Below are 21,512 nucleotides of genomic sequence, written 5' to 3' on the forward strand. Positions count from 1 at the left end.
GTTGACGAATCACGTCGGCCCAGCAGCCCATGCAGGATGGCGGTATGGCTTATTTATGACGGATGGTGTGAAGAACCAGGCTCCTCCTGCAGGATTTGGGGCTCCAGCGCAGCGTACAGGAGGAGAAAATCACTACACCGATCACACAGCCGCAGCTCAAGAGAGACCCCTGCAGGTCCCTTTAAAAACACCTCAACTAGATTTAGCACGATCACTTACACCACAATTTAGGAAAAAAATAAGTTTAAATATGACATGGCTTTGAGATTTTATGATGAATAAAGCTACAATTCAACGAACCCAACAAAGAAATGCTAAGATAGATAAAAAGATAAAAACAGCCCTATTTGCAGGTACGTCCCCAAAAAAGAAAATATGGATATACGTGCAAACATGTAGAAAAAACTGCATGTCCATACCATCATCTTCACATTCTTCCAAAGGTTTCTGAGGTTTTTCCAGGCACCGGGGGTCAATCCAGGATGTGGTCTTTGTGTTGTGGCTGAGAAGAAACGGAAGAGTTGAGTTACAAAAAAAACCGCACCCTGGGATTTATTTTATCTTTAGTGCCACGTGAAAACCAAGACCCGACTCTCGCTCTCGACGACAATAAACGAGAAGCTTGGATTCGACCGAGGGCACCAGATTCAGTGCTCAGGCTGAAACTGAAGATCTTACCAGGGTAAAAAAAAAAAACGTAAATGCTCCACCTTTCCTAAGAAAAGAGGGAACATTTTACACGCTGAGAGCAAAAGGAGCGAAGAGCACGTACTCTATGAAGTAGACCTCGCCGTTCTCGGTGTAGGCCATCTCCCAGTTCTCAGGAAGAGGTCCGAGCTGGTCCTCTTCAGGAGGGTGCAGGAGATGCGTGTGGGTCTGCTGAGGGCCGTCCGTGGTTGGTGGCGGGGTGCTGTTGTAGAGCGCGTTGTCGCGGGAGGCGTTGGGTCGCACGGACGTGTGCTCGTCGGCTTCACTGGAGTCTCCTGCAGGGAGGGGCGGACCGAGAATGGGTCAGGGGGTGGTCCTCACACCTCCACCTGGAAATGTTCATTAACAGCTCCACCCATTTCCTGCCCACTCCAGAACAAAGACACAGTGGATTGTTCCAGGCAAACATCATCACCTATAATTCACTCTTTATATTGAGAACACATGAAGAAACTCACTTAGTCCATTAAATATGAAGAGACCAGGTATTTTAAGACTAATTTAGCATTTTGCTCCACATTTATTTACTGGCCAGGAAGTTGAAGAGACTAAATCTCAACACCTCCAACTACAGGCAGATGGCGCTGTTTTTAATAACTGAAACCCGCACACACCAATAACGTCCCCATCGGAGGGTCCACCAGGCCACGCCTCCTACCTGTAAAGCTACTGTTCATTTCAGGGCCTTCGCCGTCCTCGTCATTCTCTGCAGGCACTATTCCAGCATTTTGCATTTCATTGTAGGACTTGGTGCGTCTGGGCGTGGAGTGCTGGGAGCCGGGGAGGCTGTCTTGCAAAGCATCACTGGTAATCACTTTCCCACTAGGGGGCTGGCTCGGCGGCTTGGGTGTTCCATAGTAGTTACCTTGGCAACAAGGGGATATTAGCATGTTAAAACGGAGGGGTGGCGGTGAAGGTAGGGGGCTTTTTTCGAAACATTAGTCTTTGTAAGAAGACAAGGGAACAAGTCAGAGCCCAGAAGCTCTTTCTGGCTCTCTGGATTGTTCTTTTGCTGATGATTGGTTGCAACCGCGGCATATTTCCACAACAAGCGCAGTGAAACCACGAGCTGGAGGCTCACTGGCCACTTTATTAGAAACACCTATGCACCTCAACCCACTTTCTGAGCAAAGGATTAGACCAGAAGATGCTGAACACCTCTCCTTACCACAGGGAGCAAGAGAGAGAATTATGGAATTTCATACCTTCATATGATCCGATCTCCAGTAGCGTCCCACTCTGTTCAAGCTTCAGGAATTCCTCCACAGACAGGAAGTTGTAATCTACACCAGGAACCTCGCTGTCACGTGGAGGACGGGTTGTACCTGTGGAAACCATCAAGCGCGTTTCAGTCAAACTGCACCAGGATCATAAGCAGAATGGAAATAATTCCCCAAAAAACCCCCAGGTGACGAAGATCTGAAGATCCTGGGCTAAAGTTCACCAGTTTTGAATGAGAACGTCTAGAACGTGGCATGCACGGCACCGCGGCCCGTCTGGGGCCCGCTGGACAGGCTGATTGGTGGAGAGCGGCGCCGTGTTGTTACAGGATTACATGCTGTAACGGCGGGGGGGCCACGGTGGGGCGGCGCTCCACCCCGGTCCGAGACTAAAGCACCCAGCACACCGGCCTGCCGCCACTCACGGAACTACGGCGAACCAGCTAGTCAGCTTATCCACGTCTGAGCATTTTACTCTTGTTTTACTCAGAATTACCCATTAATAATTTTTGTCTATAGTCATGGCAAAAACATAGAATGACACTAATACTAGTTTTTTTTTTTTTTTTACAAAGTTTTCCTGCTTAGTGTTTAAAGGCTTTTAGAGTTTATGCAAAAAGTCAATATTTTCAGACCTCAGGACCTCTGCAGGACATGCTGTCAATCAACTTCTGGGCCAAATCCTGACTGACGACCCATTCCTTCATAACCAGTGCTTGGAGTTTGTCAGAATTTGTGGGTTTTTGTTTGTCTTCCCGCTTCTTGAAGATTGCCTAGCGGGGCAGTGGTGGCCTAGCGGTTAAGGAGGCGGCTCCATAATCAGAATCCCGATCCTGCCATGGTGCCACTGAGCAAAGCACCGTCCCCACACACTGCTCCCTGGGTGCCTGTCATGGTGCCCACTGCTCACTCAGGGTGATGGGTTAAATGCAGAGGACAAATTTCACTGTGTGCACCGTGTGCTGTGTATCACATGTGACAATCACTTCACTATGTACTAAGATAAGATAAGATAAGATAAGATAAACCTTTATTAGTCCCACAAGTGGGAAATTGCACTTGTCACGGCAGAAAGTGGACAGAAGCAGAAGGTAATAGCAAACCCATACTATGTACTATGATTGACCACAAGTTCTCATTTGGATGAAGGTCCGGGGAGTTTCCTGGCCATGGAGCCAAAATTTCAATGTTTTGTTCCCTGAGGTACTTAGTTCTCACTTTGGCCTTACGGCACGGTGCTCCATCATGCTGGAAAAGGCTTCGATCTTTACCACACTGTTCTTGGATGGTTGGGAGAGAAGTTACCAGAGAGAAGTGGCTTCTTTGCTGCCCATCTTGACACCAGCCCCTCCTCCAGAAGTCTTCTCCTCACTGTGTGTGCAGATCCACTCATACCAGCGTACTACCATTCCTGAGCAAGCTCTGAATCATCTTTAGGAGACGGTCCTGGCGTATGCTGGACTTTCTTGGTCTCCCTGAAGCCTTCTTCACAACACTTGAACTTCTCTTCTTGAAGTTTTTGATGATCTGATAAGCTATGGATTATGTGCAATGTTAGCAGCAGCACTATTCTGGCCTGTGAAGAGGGAAAACAATCATTTCAACCATCACCCTCCATTTAAATTTTGCAATTCGTCTGATAACTCTTCATAACATTCTGAGGTATATGAAACTTGCCATAATAAAAATGGAAGCAGCAAACTCTGTGAAAACCAGTATTTGTGTCTTTCTCCAAACTTTTGGCCATGACTATAGATTTAGTGAATGAAAATTGTATTTTAGTCGTTTTTTTTTTTTTTTTTAGTAATGCAGTTCTATTTAACCCAGTCAATATAGTACAAGTACCGAGTAGAACAGACAAGAACATTTTCTTTTAGTCAAACCCATTTCATAATTCAAAAAATGTTATCTTATTATGATATTATTATTACCTTATAGACTCAAGAATACTCGACATCCATTCCAGACGGCGCATTTCTCCCCGTCTTTATAAGCCAAACATTCTGTTTCCCTTTCCACTTTATTGTAAAAAACTGTCCAAAGGTGCTTTGTCTTTTCTCTCACACATCTGATAACCCACCCAAATATATAACCAACCACAAGCATCCTGAAATCGAAATAAATATAAATAATGCCAAAGTGACGTCATTGGTGTGACCAAATGGGAGACACAGGAAATTCAGCGTAATAAAATGAAGCTGGTGTGGATGGCAGCTTAATTAAACGGGAGGAAATAACGTCTTGTCTCATTTCTGTCATTGAAAATAAGGAGATATTTTAGTCTAGTTTTTATTTCGTAAACACATGACCAGCATTTAAGCAGAGTCTCGTTTTCAGTCAGTTTTGGTCATAGAGGTTCATTGACAAAGATATTTCGTAAAAATTCCATTGACGAAAACTACACTAGTTCACACTGATGATATTTAGCTCAACAATTCTGATCTATAAATCACATGGTGACTAAAGCCATTGTCATCAAAGCGATTGCCAGCTACTGTACCAATGATCCATCAGATCTCCTGATGTCCACCAACTGGGGTCATACACTTTCACTAAGCCAAGAGACACAGCACAGGGCTGGACCTATGAGGACTTCATGATCCTGGGACCTAGTGAGCTCACGTGAAAATACGCATCCGACGGCATCACTGCGACAGCAAATGAAAGAATACCACTTCAGTCTTGATGATGAGCTCTTGAGAACATTTGAACCCCCCCCTACTGCTCCTGAAACACCTTCTACACTTTCTCAGCTGTCACACCATTCGCTCCAGACAATCAGGCGGATGCCCACCACCTTCTGTTCCTGGATGGGAGGAGAGGATCAAGAGTGCTTGCGGTGGATGAGTTTCTGGACCACGCTGGACAGATTTCACCTCTAACCCAGCCATCTAGATGGAAATGACTATCTTCAAGGTGGGATCCATGACATATTTTCCTCTGCTTTAGAAAATGTGCAGCCCGATGGAATCATGGGAAATCCTCTGCAGCAGCGTGTGCAGCAAAGCATCAGCAAATCAAACACCTGGGAATCTAATTCTGACAGGTAGGGGTGGTGCATGATGCGTTCCACCCTACAGGATCCGAGTTGAGGAGAAATGATCAGCGAGATCCTACACAAAAATAGTTCAAAGACTTTTAAATGGTCTTAAATGGGGTTGTGAGCTTCAAGAAGCAACTGACTGAGGCTGGAATCTTTCAAGAAATTCCAGAACAGATGGGCTAATCCAGCTAAAGATGATTAATAATGAATCCCTCAATACCAAACATCTGCACTCTCTTGGTAGAACTTTCATTGAGAACATGTCTCTGTACTGTATGGAAGCCTGTCTCCTGTCTTGGTGAATTTAGGACCTGTGGCAGGTACCTGTAACCATGGCGAGCAGGAGCAAGCGGTCACCAATCATGGAACAGGAGGCCAAAGAAAAAACTTAGCAGAACACGAACGGTTCCTCTTCTCCTTGTTTTAATTTCCTCATCATGGGTACGGTGGTGGAGCACAGTTCTTCAACTCCTCACTCAAGAACAGAACGGTCTTGCATTCTGCCCTTCCCCTGACGGTGGAGGCCTCGTCTCCATGGCGTTTACACCATCTTCACTTCAGTGAGCAGACCACTAACGACGGGAGACAAGGCCACACCCTCCACAGGGAGAGGGAAGCACGTTCCTGACCACGTTCCTTGTTCAGGCACGCGTGGTAGAACCGCAGGGGCATGTTACTGAGCTCATTGCTGGTTCTATAACTGGTTAGACTTGCTTGGTTATGCTGGTAATTCTAGTCGGTGATCATGCCAGGTAACTATGACTGGTTTTTAAATACTTCTGCCTCCATGAATGTCACTGTTGTTGAATGTTCTGGGTTCACCTTCACATTAAGTGACCTGCGCTTCAGAAGATGTCTATATTAGGTACAGGTGTGACCGTCAGAAGATGAGGAACTGCATGGCGGCGGTCTTTAGATGACAGTAGATGGTACATGGAGCTGAAACAGGCCACCGGTGAGAGGAGGGAACAGCTTTCCCAGACGGGGAAAGAGCAGCGGGGGCATCACTCTGAATCACTGTCACAGCTGAAGATCAGGCCCGGCTGGGTGACCATCACTGACAGAACTTGTAACTCCTCTTGTAAGTCGCTTTGGATAAAAGAGTCTGCTAAATAAAGTAACTTCATCCAGGCTTCCTTCACCAGAGATCACACAACACCAAGCCCACCAACACCAAGAACTCCTTATATTTCAACATAAATGCAAAGCAGAAAGTGAAACAGTGTGAAAATTTAATTTCCACCGCAAAGAGTCGTCTCTAGTTTTCAGCTCTAAGTAAAAGAACCAGCAGTTCTGGGGCAGTGGTGGCCTAGCGGTTAAGGACATTCGAATCCCGAACTACCAAGGTACCACTGAGGTCCCCTTGATGTATCACCATGACAATCACTTCACTTTCACCACAAGATTTAATTCCAGAATGACATTGAGACTCATTGAGATCTGAATGGATTGAAAAATTCTGGTACACCATTGGCCTCAACAACCTGAAGTTCACGTTATATCAAAGGTGACCATTGTGTTGGCTTTAGCTTGGGTTCAGAAATGTCACACGTCACCACAGTCTACACTTCTGCTGTTAATATTTACTGAACACAGGCAACAGGACAGCTTTCCAGTAGGGCTGCACAATTTGGGGAAAAAGACATATTGCGATTATTGAGATCAATATTGCGATATGTGATTGCGATGTGATAAAGGACACTTGCTTGTATACCAATGAAAAGTCGCATACTAATAGTGAAATGTTTAATTTCAAAGTGAAACATACAAACTACTTATAACAACTTGAAATGCCCAGTGCTTTCAAAATACAATATTCTACTAAATTAAATAATCACAAAAAACTCTTTACATTACTGTCGAACGACAAACCCTGGTAAGGCTAAACAACTGTTTTTATTATATTTGGCCATTATAAAATCCCGTATTATAGTTCTTACGTAACCAAAACGTTGTTTGGAGGCTGACTTGAACACAGGGATGCATAACTTCGCTAGCTTAGCTAAGGTTAAGATTTGTAAACTGAGGTGAATTTCTTTAGGAAACCTTCAAAGTTTGAGAAAAGTTAACTAAACAGCTAAGAACAGCTGTGAGACTTCAGTCAGCTCGCAAACTTTGAGAGAATGAGAGAATGGATCGGCAACATATCCGATCCAATCCATGTACTAATCATTTAAATCACAGCTTTTTGCGTTCATGTAATCGCACAGACTGACATCGCGATTACGATTGCGATAAGATTAATCGAGCAGCACTAGTGTTGGTTTGAAAGCCTCCTACAGCACAATGACAAACAGCCTTCACTCAGGTTCATTCCATCTGCAGCTCCACACATGACACACATGGACTTAACACCACAATGTGGGTCAACATCACAAACAAACTAACACACAAACAGCCACCAAACCACCACAATTAGAAATAAACTACCACAATCACATACTACTAGAACCACCAGCAACCACCAACTTCCACTATTAACAGAAAAACTACAACAATCACCAACTTCCACAACCACAAACTTCCAATCACTTTACTTTATTTTATCCAAAGCGACTTACAAGAGGAAGACACCAGCAATTCTCGTTCGATATCTATAGAATATTGAGTATACAAACTAAGAGCCCTGATAAGGCTCAACCTTATCACAATCACAAACCACCTTAATCACTAACAATCTCCAGACAGTATCAAGTAATCACAAAACATCAGGAATACTTTACTTTAAGGAGACCCTTTTATCCAAAGCGACTTACAGGAGGAAGACACCAGCAATTCTCGTTCGATTTCTATAGGTTTAGAGTTAACAGAACTAAGAGCCCTGATAAGGCCCAACTTGTCAGCAAAGAACACGCTCGGAAATTGTTAAGTGCTGGACGAAGAAATGTTTTAATTTGTGCAGTGTGTGTGTGTGTGTATGTGCGTATGTAAGTGTTAGATTCGTCTGAAATACGTCTGAACACGTGGGTTTTCAACTGCTTTTTAAAGGTGGTGGTGGTCTCGACTAGTCGAATGGAGCAGGACAAGTTGTCCCACCAGCCAGTGACAACAAATAGAGTCGATTGGGATCGGAGACCCCGTGAAGAGGGAATTTTCAGTCTCATTTCATTTGCAGATCTGAGAGGCCGTGCAGGAGTGTAGCTAAATAATAAACTGTGACCCACAATCACATACTACTAGAACCACCAGAAACATCCACCAATAACCGCAAACCACCACAGTCATAAACTACCACAAATCACCAACAGCCACCAACTTCATAGAATTTCCCACCTGTCCCCTAAAACAGTGTGTCAATCAACCGTTGTCCTCCTCGCCCCGCCTCTCTCCCCCTCATTAGCATTTAAAGCTACAGGTGGTAAAACGGCGCGTCCTGGGAAATCTCATTGTGGGATTGGATCAACGTGGGTGTAATTATGGACCAAGACAGAAATAGGAGACCAACAAGACCGATATTAAAGCCAAAAAAATGTTAATCAAAAGCTGCTGTTTATCAGAGACAACAAAATACAATCCTAATAAAGTGCAAAGAAGTTTACAGTGAAAAACTAAAAGCAGAGGTCACATGAAAATGCTTTGAGGTTGAGAACAAATCTAACCCTCTGTGCTGGAAGACATGGCTGCATCTTGGCAGAACAAATCAAGTTCCTCATTTATAATTAAACACCTCTTCAACTATTTTAAGATCTTTATCCTCTCGTCCTTCAATGAGCACACACTTTTACTTCTAATGACAAACAGCCCAAAAGAAGAAGAGCTCCATGGTCGGGTTACCTATTAATAACCTGCAGGCTTCTCATGGATTTCATTTTATCATCTGATCAAATACGCGCATTTGAAGGCGGAGACGAAAATACAGCCTGGGGGATCAAAAATAGACTGGAAAGAGGGCAGAGCCGGGAACTGAACCGGAGGTTCTACTGAAGACAGCCAGAGTCTAGAAAAAAAAAAACATGACACGACGCGAAGGAAGGAAGGAACACGCCTCACAAACACAAACCATAAATAGGACTGTGTGAAAAACCAGTTTACTTCCTGCTGCAGGAGTCCCCAGATTTCAGATGTGACCTACATTCAAACCTCCCTGCCAGGGGGGCGCAGGAACTGGGACTTGGAGCTGGAGTCTACAGCCCGACCTGCGCTGCTCAGTATGTTCATCAGATCTACATTCATCAGCAAGCGCGAGAACCCTTCTCCTCCAGACCCCCGAAGTGGTGGACAGATGTCCTGCCTCCAGAAGAAGAATCATCGGTAGATGATGATTACCAGATTACTGGACAGGGGGTTAGAGTGAGGTGAGCAGAGCTGACAGATGAAGAAGGTTCTGCGGCCTGAGGACGCCTTTTCAGACCCGTACCTGCCTGTAGCAGTCACGGCGTCATCATGGGGACCTCCACGGTGAAGAACAGTGCCCTCTGTCATTGTGGCTAAAGCATAAATGTGGTATTATAAGCCTGAAAGTCATTCCATGTGTAATTTAATTTATTTAAGTTGCATGAATGTACATCTCAGCACAACCAGGCCAGCACGCATCACAAAATCAACCGGGGTCACCTGATGGCGGATTTCAGGAGAGGACAACACTGTTGCTCCTAAAAGCTTGTGGGCTACGACAGGCTTGCTGACATTAGTATGGAGAAAAGAAGCTATTTTATGAGAACAACGATGTTCTGGTGTTCTCCCAACACCAAACATTTAGACCAGCCAGTATCTGATCCCCAGCTCCTGTCTCCCCCGGAAGAACCTGCTCAGAAGATATCGTGCATCAAGCTACATCATCACGGCGTATTGGGCCATTTCTTGAAGCGTCAGCGTCATCATGGTCTAAAATCTCCCTGCTCAACAGGTCTTCTCATTGGCTGAAGCACCATAATCGGGTGTGTCCATCTAAATAAGTTAATTCCTACATTTACAGCATTTACCAGACGCCCTTACCCAGGACGACTTACAATCAGTAGTTACAGGGACAGTCCCCCCCTGGAGACACTCAGGGTTAAGTGTCCTGCTCAGGGACACGATGGTAGTCAGCGGGGTTTGAACCTGGTGTGTTACCCGCTAGGCTACTACCACTATTCCTGACACACAAAACCCACCGGAGGAGGGAGCCGCCATTTTTGGAGCAGTTCCACAGCAGTGGCACTAAGTAGCCCGTTCGGCAACGATTCGCTATTATCTTTCCACTCCTGACCGTACAGAGCAAACAAAACGGAGAAAGGAGAAATCATCAAGAATTCCCTCCAAGCTAGCGGCCATCGGCAGGCGTGACCCAGTCAGCTCCGCCCCCTCCTCTCGTTTCCCGCCCTTTTACGCCGATCCGGGCCGCAGGTCCAGCAATTCCTGGCTGGCAGCGGAACAGGAAACGGCATCGCAGGACGAATTAAAGGCGATCTGCGCGGGGACGACTCTGGACAGACTCATGAAAAGTTGGACAGGTCCTCGCTTCTGGTCTACTTGTAGATTAAAGTGGACTGGAATGGTCGAGACGATGCAGGCATGGAGCTGTGGCACGTCCAACTTGGAAAACCTGCTGTGGACGGACCATCTGAGCACACGGAGGAGGACTCGGCGACCACAGCGGGGGACAAAACCATCTGTCCCACCAAAGGGTTAATCCAGAACGCGGGCCTGGATTCCAGCATTTTCCACCCGACACGTTCCACGCAGAACCCCCACCCAGGTGCCCCGAGCACGTCACCGCTGGGCTTCGGCGTTTGTCATCGATTGTCACATTGATCAATTGGCCGGGATTTTTTTGTTTTTTTGTTTAATGGGGGATGGAAGCGGCGGACAATGAGCTGAAAACAGGGCCCGGTTCTCTCTCTCTCCCCCTCTCTCTCCCTCTCCCTCTCTCTCGCACGCCTTCCGGAGGGTTCTGCCCACTGCGGTGGCGAACAAAAGCCCAAGTGCCAGGCTACAGGTTTAAGGAAGCAGGAACGGCAGCGAGGGAGGGACGCGGTGGAGACGCCACCCACGCTGGAGACAATGTCAACAGCGTCCTCGTCTCAGCCAGACATGCAGACGCACACACACACACACACACACCGCTGATAAATACCTCACCGCCTCATCCCAGCCACGGAGACGCAGAGGAGTCCTTCTATTCCGAGCCGATCCGTCTCCTCGTGCGAACGCATCCGCCGCTCGACTCCCAGACCCGGAGCGCAGCCAATCACGGCCCCGTCTCCGCCACGCCGAGCCAATGTGAGCCGCTGCCCGGGGAGACCGTCTCCGAGCCCACAATCACCCACCTCCAGACCGACCCTCCCTTCCTCCCTCCCTCTCTCGCTCCCTCGCTCGCTCACGCCGAGCCCTTCTGGCAGGTCATGTGACCCCCAGCAATCAGCGCTCCCAGCAGCCCCCGGTGGGGTGTGTGTGGATTAGGGCGGGACGCTGGGCGTGTGTGTAAGCTGCCATTGTTTTCGCTTGACCCCTGCGACCTCCTGCAGTGGCTGTGGGGGTCAGAGTTCAGCACAGCCGACCAATCACAACCATTGGGGCACAGCTTGTATTTCATCAGCTGGGTGACTGGAATCAGATGTTGTTTTGTTCATTAAATGTTCATATAAGAGTAGAACGGTTCTTCGTCTTCGTTTGTAGAGAAGCAAGTACAATTATTGGCCCGTATGAGACCGTAATAAAAATACTAAATTCCCCTTTTAACGGCGCGTCGGTAATTTTCATTTATATTAAAAGCAGCAGGCTGACATGAAAACGCCCTCCAGCGGCTGCATGTTCCCGAGTCCAAGTGGCTCCTTTCCTTCCAGACGCAGAACCTTTTACACCCAACACACCCTAAATAAAGTGGTGAATCCTGCGAATTCTGCGTCCACGGAGAAACCAGAGATGGGCAGGAGCTGGCCAATCAGGACCTTTAATCCATATCGGACCAGAATCTGTAGAAGTTTCAAAGTTTCAAAGTTTCCTGGTGCAATGTGGTGGTTGGTAATGTGGACCGAGACCAGCATGATGCTGATTCTGCACTTGATATTAAACTGATTGCTGCTGTGAGAAGTTTAAATCATCTGAAGACGTTCTAGTCACGAGTTAGAGGGAACCTGAGGGCACGGTGGATTAACTCAGTAACCAGAACCAAGCAGTGAAAGGAAGTCAAAAGCTGCACTGAAGACCTCCGGTCACATGACTCCAGTCCAGGAGCGAGCAGGGAGGAGGAGGCGGGGCTTCAGGCCTGCATGCTGACACTAGCTGGACCGGAATGATGCAACGCAGTGGAACAGATCTGTAAAGCAGAGCAGAACCGCGCCGTCCGTCTCCTCCCTGAGAGAAGCTCTTCTCGCTCCACCACAGCACATCTCAGCAGCCCCGGCAGCTCCACACATCAAACGTTCATGATAAATTAACAACCAGCAGCCATCTGTCCTTCTGTGCTGGATGTTTCCCTCCCGTCTCCCCTGCAACCCAACCCCCACCACAAGCCCCACCCCCAACCGCCTCTTTAGCCTGCATATGACCCACGACCACACGCTCTCTCTCTCTCACACACACACACACACACACACACTTCACCTCATGTGCACCACCGCAGCAGCAGAAGAGTCACCTGTCATCTACCAGAGGATGCTGGAGTCCCGCCTCCAAACGGGAAGCAAGAGAGAAGCGCGCATTCCAAGACACCACAGACGTCCATCAACACCCCAGCATCTACAGAAGGTCTGCTCAGAGGACAGCGGTGAAGAATATCTCCACACGTGAGCAACATGGAGCGCATGAAGGTTGAGTAAGGTGTGTTCTCCCAGCAGCCCTCACTGGTCACCCCTCTCTCACGGTCAACTTTAACTGCCCCGCCCCCAGACACCCAGCAAGCTGGCGCGGCGACCAGGTCATCTGAGAAGAAAAGAGCAGCTGCACTTCAACACAATCACGAATAGGCAGCGGCTGACCTCAGACCAGCCGAGACTGTGAGAACGCTCCACCAGCATCTTCTCCCCATCGGTCGTCTCCCAGTCACAAACAACCAAGCTGTGGATTGTTCTGGTCTCTCCTACAACATCCATGCTAATTTTGAAATGCAGAGATGCGTGTCATGAGGACATGAACACAGCGCTGGTGGATTCAAGAACGTCGGGGAACGAAAGCCTGCAAGACGTAGAGCTGGAAACCAGTAAACAAGTTCTCTTCAGGCAGGAGGGAATCGGTGTAAAGTAACTCATCCATGTGTGAAGGACCTTGATGCAGAACGTGCGCAGAACACAAAAATCACAGCACACACGAAACAGAAGAGATGCCGTCAGACGCCTCCTCCAGGATTTCACAAGATGACGTTCAGCCAGCAAATTCGGCGTCACCAACCTCCTGCTTCATGGGGGTCACTTCATCACCTGCATGAGTTCCTGCTGTAAAGTGTGACCTGCACAGCAACCCGGCGACCTGCGGAGATGTGAACCCTCCTGAGGTGGATAAAGAGAGGACAGACGCGGGGACTCACAAGGCACTGCGTGGCGGTACAGGTTGTCCCGGATGGTCTGCTGGAGCTCGTAGTCGGCGGAGGACTTCTGGAACCTCTGGCTCAGATACTGCTTCAGGTCCTTGTTCAGCTTGTTTCCTGTGGAACAAACAGGAAGACGTTTAAAGTGCCGCAGGACAATGCCGGTCCCCTGCCACCATGCACAAAATAAAGCTGGGAAAGTTCAAAGGTCAGCATCCCACACCCGGCAACACTATTGGTTCACCTGGAACGACTGGGACATTTTCCACACAATCCGAAAAACATATCAAGCAGACCCCGATCCATGTTTATTTACAGATTTACCTAAATTAAATTATATTCTGGTTCATTTATAAATTTTTTTTTAAAAAAAAGTCATATTATTAGCATAGCATTAATCAGAATAAAATACAGGGAAACACATAATTCTTCATATTTAATAGTAATATTGTAGTAAGAAATAAAATTTATCACGTTTAATATTATATTAACATGGTTATTGGGTCAGTGGTGGCCTGGCAGTTAGGAAGCGTAATCGGAAGGTCCCGTCCCCACACGCTGGTCCCCGGGCGCCTGTCATGGTGCCCACTGCTCACCAAGGATCATGGTTAAATACAGAGGACACGTTTCACCGCGTCACCGCGTGCTGTGCTGCAGTGTCTCACAATGACAATCACGTCACTTTCACTTCCAAAGTTATTCAACCTCAACAAGCTGTTCTGTCCGGTGTTCTCACCGCGTTCCACGGCCTGAGGTCTACCTGCCCACGTTCTGACCATTAACTACAAATACCTCACCGCCCAGCGAAAGACCAGACGGGCGCCGTTTACACGTCTCGCCGCTCTCTTCACTGCTCCGTGACATCAGACGCGCAGAAATGGTCTCAGAACGTCTCAACATCAGAACCAGTCCAGAAGGTGTGAAACCCGTACATCCAACATTAGAAGAACCATACGAACACACGGAGAACGTGGAACATGTGTGTAGGACAACCCACAGAGGCTAGAGTCCCCCTTCAGAGTCCAGATTCAGGTTGAGTCTCATGTGAACAGAGTAAAAATGTTCTGGATCACCTTGAGACAGTTATAGAAGAAGACAGAGAGAGGTTAATTTATACAAGACACTCGTCCACACCCGATTTTTCTGATGGAAGAGTGGGGACAACGTCCACCCCCGATTCTCTGAAGGAAGAGTGGGGACAACATCCACACGCACTCGCCTATGAACCAGAAGACCCAGGTTCAAATCTACTACCATCGTGTCCCTGAGCAGGACACTTAACCCTGAGTGTCTCCAGGGGGGACTGTCCCTGTAACTACTGATTGTAAGGCGCTCTGGATAAGGGCGTCTGGTAAATACTGTTAAATGTAAATGAGACAACGCCCAGGGCCAATTCTTCTGATGGAAGGGTGGGGACAACGTCCACACCCGATTCTCTGAAGGAAGAGTGGGGACAACGTCCATACTTAATTCACTATGAAAGCGGCTTTGGTGCTTTGATACAGTTGCAAAAGTTTCAACTTTTAAAATCGAATTTAGAATTAGATTTACAGTAATTAGCAGATGATTTTATCAGAAGCAACAAATGAATATTCCCAACTTGCCGGGAGCGTTACCCACTATTCCTCCCTCCTTCTTCCCAGCAGCGGACGAAGTTTCGGACATTTCCGTCACTGTGAGAACCCGGTCCAGAAAACCAACCGCTGTGGAATCTGTTTCCATGGCAACGCTGTGCACGGGCCCGCCAGTAAATAAACCTGGAGGCCTTTAACATGATGGGAGCCTCGGCAGTCCCCCTGACTGGTTCCTCGCCGCGGAGCGGCGAGACGCCCAAGGTCTGGTGTCTACCTGGACGAGACGAGACCAGACGACTCGAACGTTCATTAAAAACTCTCTTAGTCAGGATGACCGTGGACGTGACCAGCAGATCTCCGAGTTCTTCTTCATGGGCGGGTCAGGAAGGGGGCCCAGGCCTCCTGGAAGAAGCAGCGTGGCCCAGTCTTGCTCCGCTCCAGACCGATCGCTGTGACTTAATCCCTGCAGGGGTTCGGGGGGCCATGACTCAACCCCCGGGGCTCATCCGGGGCTCATCCGTCAGGCGTCCCCGTCCACTTTATCTGCAGTTAGCCGCTTACTGGACAGACCCCCCGGCGCAGCCTGTCTGCCAGTCTGTCACTGTCTGAGTCCTTCACGGGAATCGTATTACAGTTGAGTCCCGTCTCCTTTCAGGCTGGTGAGGTTCAGCCCCGCGGTGCAGCACTTCGTTAAAGACACAATTCATTACAGAGAACAAACTGGCTTCTATGAAACTTTAATGTGCTTTTACTATTCATCTAGTTCTAATACGAAAACGTTCCCGTCTGCATCCTGATTATAAAAAACATGCGCTATAAAACAAGGTACCGGAGGAACTAAGAACTGACAGCCAGAAGCTGAACTTCACTGGTGTTTAAAAAGGAGGAGCCTGTAGACATGATTGACAGCTCTCACACACCCACGCAGGCGCTTTAAATCCAGCGAACGTGACCACGCCCACTACCAACACCAACATGCAGGTTATCAGGCGCTTTAATTCCTAGTGAACGTGACCACGCCCACTACTGACACCCACATGCAGGTTATCAGGCGCTTTAATTCCTAGTGAACGTGACCACGCCCACTACCAACACCAACATGCAGGTTATCAGGTGCTTTAATTCCAGCCAACGTGACCACGCCCACTACCGACACCCACATGCAGGTTATCAGGTGCTTTAATTCTTAGTGAACGTGACCACGCCCACTACCGACACCCACATGCAGGTTATCAGGTGCTTTAATTCCAGCCAACGTGACCACGCCCACTACCAACACCGACATGCAGGTTATCAGGCGCTTTAATTCCAGTCAACGTGACCACGCCCACTACCAACACCAACATGCAGGTTATCAGGCGCTCTAATTCCAGTCAATGTGACCACGCCCACTACCAACACCAACATGCAGGTTATCAGGCGCTTTAATTCCAGTCAACGTGACCACGCCCACTACCAACACCAACATGCAGGTTATCAGGCGCATTAATTCCAGCGAACGTGACCACGCCCACTACCAACACCAACATGCAGGTTCTCAGGCGCTTTAATTCCTAGTGAACGTGACCACGCCCACTACCGACACCAACATGCAGGTTATCAGGCGCTTTAATACTTAGTGAACGTGACCACGCCCACTACCAACACCAACATGCAGGTTATCAGGCGCTTTAATTCCAGTCAACGTGACCACGCACCACTAACCACACACCAACATGCAGGTTATCAGGCGCTTTAATTCCTAGTGAACGTGACCACGCCCACTACCACACCAACATGCAGGTTATCAGGCGCTTTAATTTCCAGTCAACGTGACCACGCCCACTACCAACACCAACATGCAGGTTATCAGGCGCTTTAATACTAGTGAACGTGACCACGCCCACTACCAACACCAACATGCAGGTTCAGGCGCTTTAATTCCAGTCAACGTGACCACGCCCACTACCAACACCAACATGCAGGTTATCAGGCACTTTAATTCCAGTGAACGTGACCACGCCCACTACCAACACCACATGCAGGTATCAGGCGCTTTAATTCCAGTCTAACGTGACCACGCCCACTCCAACACCAACATGAAGGTTATCAGTGTGCTTTAATTCATAGTGAACGTGACCACGCCCACTACCAACACCAACATGGCAGGTTATCAGGCGCTTTAATTCAGTCAACGTGACCACGCCCACTACCAACACCAACATGCAGGTTATCAGGCGCTTTAATTCCAGTCAACGTGACCACGCCCACTACCAACACCAACATGCAGGTTATCAGGCGCTTTAATTCCAGTCAACATGACCACGCCCACTACCAACACCGACATGCAGGTTATCAGGCACTTTAATACCAGTGAACGTGACCACGCCCACTACCAACACCAACATGCAGGTTATCAGGCGCTTTAATTCCAGTCAACGTGACCACGCCCACTACCAACACCAACATGCAGGTTATCAGGTGCTTTAATTCCTAGTGAACGTGACCACGCCCACTAGCAACACCAACATGCAGGTTATCAGGCACTTTAATTCCAGTCAACGTGACCACGCCCACTACCAACACCAACATGCAGGTTATCAGGCGCTTTAATTCCAGCATTCTGAAGGTTGAAATTGTGATTGTGGTGTTATTAACATCTTCCTTACAAGTGTTGATATGAAAGTATGAGAATCCTTAATAGGTCAGAAAGTGCACCATTTACACCCTGTTACTGACTGATTAAAATAAAGTGTGAGCATTTACAGACCCGGACATTATAATCACTCGAGAAATGAACATGTTGTGCGTAAAAGAGGTGTTGAAGTTGCATTTTGAAGTGGTGCCTGATTGATTATAACAAGATGTTTGATTGCTTCAAGTGTAGTTTATTTTTTAACCTGTATCAGTCTGTTCATACATTTCCTATGATACAACACATCAGCTGTAAATGTCACTAGTGATAAACTGTGATCGCACTTTCATTGGGGTTTAATGGCTTTTGATACCATGGAAACATCTCTGATGCCCTCCGTACAGCAATTTTACCAAACACATGCCACAAATGACAAGATCTATCTAGACAGGGCCAGGTGACCAGGTCACAACACGCCAAGCTATCAGTGTCCTGCAGTTCATCAGTGAGAAATGTAGTAATGACCGTGGTGACCAGAGAAGAGGTGTGCTGGCCAGAAACCACCCTCAGATTTCTTCTATATGAAGTCACGTCTGCTGCAGTTCAACTTCACTCTGGATCCACGTCACAGGGCGGTGAAAATGAAATCAATGCTAGAAACGTCAGGAAGGAAGGTGTTCAGGAAGCAGGTTCCTGTTCCATTTGCCATCCTCTGGTCATGATCCTCCCCTCTTGAACATGACTGGTATGAATAGTATAGTGTTGATTAAAGATGCACCATGATGGTGAATGTTCATAGTCACAGTACGGAATGTGGGGACCAGTCTGGGGACCCGGACCAGTCTGCAGCTGCTGTCCTCCATCCAGATCCAGGTCTTTACCTCACCTGCTCTTATCTGTGTGTGTGTGTGTGTGTGTGTGTGTGTGTGTGTCTCCTCTCGGCTCAACACTGCCCTCTGTGTTCCTCTCGGTCACGCAGAACCCGTCACCATGGTAACGCCTGAACTGAGGGAGGTGTGCTGCCCCCTGGTGGCTGATCTCTGATTCCGTTTAGATAAACATAAAGAAAGTGATCCGTATCCCGTCACGCTCCTATTATTATGTAAAATAATTCCTGCTATTATTATGACCTATGTAAGAACAGTACACAAGGATCATTTATGGCCAAATTCTGTTTATGAACAGTATGAAACTATGAGTGCGTGTGTGTTTTAGCCGTATGGGACTGCCTGAAAAACGTAGCATCTGAAAATGAAAATTCATATTCATCAGGCCTGACCAGGCTGCCGCCTGTGAAGAGTCCGGAATAAAAGGAAGTAATTACATGAAGGGGAGATTCATTATTCCACCAGGGACGAGTAATGACTCAGACGGAGACGCTGTTCAGTGTCCAGGGGAAGACAAACGTCTCGTACATCCAGCAAAAACAGAGGGACTTTCAACGAGAAAATGTGGGTCATATCCCAGACACATGATTTTTTATAATGACTTTCTTATAAAACCCTGATATTCACAGCAGGCAGTATGGAAGAAAACAACAGCGTAATAAATACAATTATGTAGCTGTCAGGACAACTTGGGGTTAGCGCCATGTTATGTACATGTAATATAATACTCAGGCACAATAATCACTATCAACATAGTATTTTATATCATGCAATAAACCTGTGAAGTCATCTGAAATTGAGGGGGGCGGAGTATCAGCACGGCCAGCAGGGGGCGCGACTCCTCCATAACGCCGAGCAGCATTAAAACGCCATATAATAACAGACAGATCATATTCATATACAGGGTGGACACTCAAACACCCCACTTACTACTAGAGCTGAGCGACATGGCAGAAATTTGATCACAATATACTTTCCCATCTATTGAGTGGATCGATTTTTTTCAATCAATTCAATCACATTTATTTCTGATATTGTCCAACTGAACCCAAATACACCAGAGAAACACACGTTTTATTAACATATAAAACCATGACCATCGTCGCCCTCCTCGGCTCCGTTTTCTAGCTTTACCCACAAGGCTCCTACCAGCACACAGCCTACACCCTACAACATACGCGCTACTCCTCCACACACTTCCTCCCTGACCCCGCCCCCTCCTTCCTTCCTTCCCACCGTCCCTACATTCCTACACCATCCCTTCACCTTCCCAACTGGAGAGCGACCCCCCGACACGGGCGCCATGACCCCATTTCCTGCAGCACTCCTGCTGAGTCAGAGAGGGGAGAGAGAGAGTTAGAGAGAGGGAGCTAGAGAGAGAATCAGAGAGAGAGAGTCAGAGAGGGAGCTAGAGAGAGAATCAGAGAGAGGGAGAGGGAGCTAGAGAGAGAATCAGAGAGAGAGAGTCAGAGAGGGAGCTAGAGAGAGAATCAGAGAGAGAGAGTCAGAGAGGGAGCTAGAGAGAGAATCAGAGAGAGGGAGAGGGAGCTAGAGAGAGAATCAGAGAGAGAGTCAGAGAGGGAGGGAGCTAGAGAGAGAATCAGAGAGAGAGAGTCAGCGAGGGAGCTAGAGAGAGAATCAGAGAGAGGGAGAGGGAGCTAGAGAGAGAATCAGAGAGAGAGAGAGGGAGCTAGAGAGAGAATCAGAGAGAGAGTCAGAGAGGGAGGGAGCTAGAGAGAGAGACAGGGAGAAAGAGAGAGGGAGCTAGAGAGAGAATCCGAGCATCAGTGAAAAGTCACAGAGAGACAGAGTGAGAGTAAGAGATATAGAAAGAGAGAGAGAGAGTTAGAGAGAGAGAGCTGTGCTGTTCTCCACATCTGCCAGCATCTAATTTTAGCACCAGCCCCTTCCATCCAGTCCTACTTTCCATGTGCTCTCTGTGTGTGTGTGTGTGTGTGTGTGTGTGTGAGTGCACGCATGAGAAAGCATGGCAACAGTTTGACGTGGCACAACCAGAACCATGTAGATATGACTTTTATTTACACTCAGCAGATCCAGGCGTACGGAGGAGAAGGAGGTGAAGCGCTTCTCTCTGCCCGGCTGCACAGTCACGACACCGAGCACATGACTCCGCCGCTAAAATAAAACCATACGGACAATACGTCTGTTCAGGACCGCACAGAGAGCCATTATGTCCCAGGGACGTGTGTGAGATGAGCTCACAGGCCTGACCTCAGGTCAGCAGAGAACAGCCCGCCCTTACGGATGCGCCCACAGGAACGTTCTAGAACGTTCTAATCATTACAATGATCCTCCAGTTCCTTGTCGGTCACATTTGAGAACAGAGATGGGTTCTAACAACAAAAGAGCAGAATGGAACCTTCTAGAATGTTCCAACTTCAGCTCCTGTGTATGAGAAAATAATAAAAAAAATTCTAAAAGTGGGAACCTTGGATTCATTTGCTCCCATGACCACTCAGTGTCACTGATGTCCTGTTTTGTGTGCAGGTTGAGGGTCCCGGGACTTTGTGGTTCACTCTCACTGGTTGAAGCTGTCCTCAGGATGGCCCTGCCAGAGACCTGCAGCACAACCTTCTGGCCAGAAGAGGGCGTTCAACTAACAACTTCCTGCAAATAAATACTCCGTCTGCTAAGTCCAACAGTCTAAAGCATCACGTGTGTAATCACAAATGAGCCGATCTGGAGATCGAAGAGTAGATGTGATCATTTCATCTCATCTCGTCACACAGATCCCAGCAGACTGTGACAAAACGGCTTCCTCGAACCCCACCATGAACCTGGAAGCTACGGCTTCCATGTCTTCCTGCTCTATGCCAAAAGGAAATGAAACAGAAAGGAGTCTTACACACACACAGACAGGATACAGTCCACATGGAACCACGGTGGATTTAACTTGTACCAGTAAATCACCAGACTCCTTATGGTCAATCTTCTTCACCTGTAAGCATCTGAGATGTTCCTGGGCTTGTCACGGCTCCCAGGTCCCCTGCTTCTCCACGTCT

The 21,512-nt window shown here is 47.7% G+C and overlaps 1 pseudogene; it reads right to left on the reverse strand.

Moving 5' to 3' along the window:
• The window catches only part of LOC114782566 (membrane-associated guanylate kinase, WW and PDZ domain-containing protein 1-like), a 36,870-nt pseudogene extending 15,358 nt beyond the window's left edge, over positions 1-21,512 (reverse strand).

This window comes from Denticeps clupeoides, unplaced genomic scaffold (assembly GCF_900700375.1).
Source record: "Denticeps clupeoides unplaced genomic scaffold, fDenClu1.1, whole genome shotgun sequence".
Taxonomy (NCBI): domain Eukaryota; kingdom Metazoa; phylum Chordata; class Actinopteri; order Clupeiformes; family Denticipitidae; genus Denticeps; species Denticeps clupeoides.